We start from the raw sequence: 2,824 nt of genomic DNA on the forward strand, positions 1-2,824 counted from the left end.
TTCTGAAACCATTAGCAATAAATTTTTTAGACTATTAAAAATATTACAAAGTTGATTCTTTTACAGTTCTCAATCAGTTCAGCAATCTTGACCATCTAGACTGTTGTTTCTCTAAAGTGGCCTGCAGACCAGCAGCATCAGCATCATCTGGGAACTTGTTAGAAATGCAGAAAGAATCTCAGGCTCCACTCCAAACTTATTGAGTCAAAATATGCATTAAAACAAGATCCCCAAGGTGATTATGGTGCACATTAAAGTTTGAGAAGCATTTGATTGGACCAGGAGCCAGCAAACTTTTTCTGTAGAGAGCCAAAGAGAAATCTTTTATGATTTGTGGGGCATACAATCTCTGTGACAACTACTCATCTATGCAGTTGTTTCATAAAAGCAGCCATAGACAATACATAAATGAATGAGTGAGCCTCCATGCCAATACAACTTTATTTACAAAAACAGGTGGTGGGCCCTATTTGACCCATAAGCTATAATTTACCAACCGCTTTATACCATTTTGTGCAAAACTCAAAAGTTAGGAACCCTGGACTATACTAAAACTTACCATTTCTACTCTGCCCCTGTTCCTACATTTTCTTCTACTTCCTGCATTCTCTTGTGCCACTGAACACTTCTCTTATCCTACCTTCTAATTCCCATTGCCACTAGATTTTCATCTATACAGATAAAACCCTTAGTCCTGGTTAATTTGAGAACATATGTGTGTGTGTATACATACACACACATATACACACTCATATATATGATGTGTAAGAAATGAGTTCTGTTAAGTCTGAAGGAGAATCTTGTGCCAAAATTTTCTTATTTTTGAATGTCCTTTAGCATTTTAAGTGTACAAATATATTTGTAATCTCTTTGGACTGCAAATGTAGAATATTGATTTTTGTTATGTCATTAGCTCCTGTGAAATACGCAGTCCCACTAACAGACTTACATGCTGAATTTTACTTAGTAACCTAAAGTATCTTTAGAAAAATTTTACGTGTACTATTTCCCTCTCTGTAAAAATTGTCTTCAGTACATTGTAGAGGAAATTTCAAGCAGATTTATTTGAGTCTCTGTATGCATACATATGGTACATTCACCAGAAAAGATATTGGTCTTAGGCAGTGACGATCACTTTCTGTGGCTGGCAAGTTAATGGCTGAATGATTAAGTGTACACTTAGTGACAAAACTGATCCTGGCACCAAACAGTATTTATATAGTGTTGTATGTGTTTGTTATAATTTTGAACACTATAAAAGATGGCAGCATTCTTTTAAAAGATTATGTAACTTCTCTATAAAATAATTTGAAATATGCAGGCAAATACAAAAGCACTTTAGTATTTCCCTTTCATAATTTTTTTCCCACCATAGAAATTTTTATATCTAAAATGAATTCTTTATTACAATTATTCATAATATATTTGAACTTACACCTTGGCTTGCAAAGGCCTTTTTTTTTTTTTTTAAAAGAGACAGGGTCTCGCCATGTTGCCCAGGCTAGAGTGCAGTGGCCATTCACATGTGCGATCATAGTGCACTGCAACCTCAAACTCCTGGGCTCAAGTAATCCTCTTGCCTCAGCCTTCCAAGTGGCTGGGACCACAGGTGCACACCACTTGGTTCTTAATTTTTAACTCTGCTTTGAAATGGGGAAAATACTTGTCAGCCTTGGTGTAGTATTTTGTTCAGCATATTCTTTAGAATACAAGTTCTACAGGATGTCACTAGATGTTCTATAGAAAAGGATTCTATGACCAAATGTTTGGAAGTGGGACTGAGTTAAGCATATTTAAACAGGCTCTTAATTGCAGGACTTGTCAGCACCTTCTATATGTCAATGTGTCTCTGAGTCTGTGAGAGAGTAGTGGGAGGACAGAATATATTTACCAATCTCATTTGACTATTAAATCCCCTTTTCTGCAGAGAACCTATAGAATGTGCTTCAAAAATACCATGAGTAGTGCATTTCTTTGCAAATCTTATGTTTGTCAAAATAATCTTCTCTTCTTTTCTTACCCTCCACTCTTTTACCCCGTCTCTGGCTGGCTTTCAGTTTCCCCCAGGCTCTTAAGAAAGGCTGCACGGGTGAAAACAAGGACAGTGGTTCTGACCCCCACATACAGTGGTGAAGCGGATGCGCTCCTGCCTTCTCTGAGAACAGAGGTGTGGACCTGGGGGAAAGGGAAGGAAGGGCAGCTGGGACATGGTGATGTCCTGCCTAGGTAAGTGCTGCCGGCATTTCCTGCCAGGAGATGGCCTAAACAGATAACCTCTGTCTTGTGAAAGTCTCTAAATCTCACTTTTCTCATAGGGGAAATCTGGTCTTTTCTAGCTTCAGATTGTTAGGCACCATTAAGTCTGATAAAAACTTGTCACCTTAGTGTTGAATTTGTTCTTAACAACAAAGGACATAAGTATCTGTGGTTCACCTTTCCACATCTTCTTTCATGTATGTTCATCTTGGAGCACAGAGAAGGGTGTTGGGAATAAGATGGTATTTCACTGGGACCCTGGAATGGTTCAAATTTTTAACTTATAAAAATGAGCCAACTGAGTTTTTTCTTTTTAACCTGAAAAGTGTCTCTCTGTCACTGGCAAAATATCTATAACTCAAACATGAATATAGATACATGAATATGTTTATTCATGTATATCAGGGAAAAACTGGTATTTTGTTCAATAAGAACTCTTATGATATTAACAAATTAGGTATGTGTGACGTTTGTAGGTCTGGAAATGGAATGATTATTTAAAGCAGCGTGTTAATATAAATGTCCCTATTCTTAGCAGTGTGAAGGCAACTATGGAATTAAAAAAAAA

The 2,824-nt window shown here is 37.0% G+C and overlaps 1 protein-coding gene across 1 annotated transcript in view; it reads left to right on the plus strand.

Moving 5' to 3' along the window:
• Positions 1-2,824, plus strand: part of ALS2 (amyotrophic lateral sclerosis 2 (juvenile)) — a 100,303-nt gene that overhangs the window by 26,208 nt on the left and 71,271 nt on the right. The window lies entirely within an intron of this gene.

This window comes from Propithecus coquereli, unplaced genomic scaffold (assembly GCF_000956105.1).
Source record: "Propithecus coquereli isolate 6110/MARCELLA unplaced genomic scaffold, Pcoq_1.0 Scaffold113, whole genome shotgun sequence".
In the NCBI taxonomy this organism is placed as follows: Eukaryota; Metazoa; Chordata; class Mammalia; order Primates; family Indriidae; genus Propithecus; species Propithecus coquereli.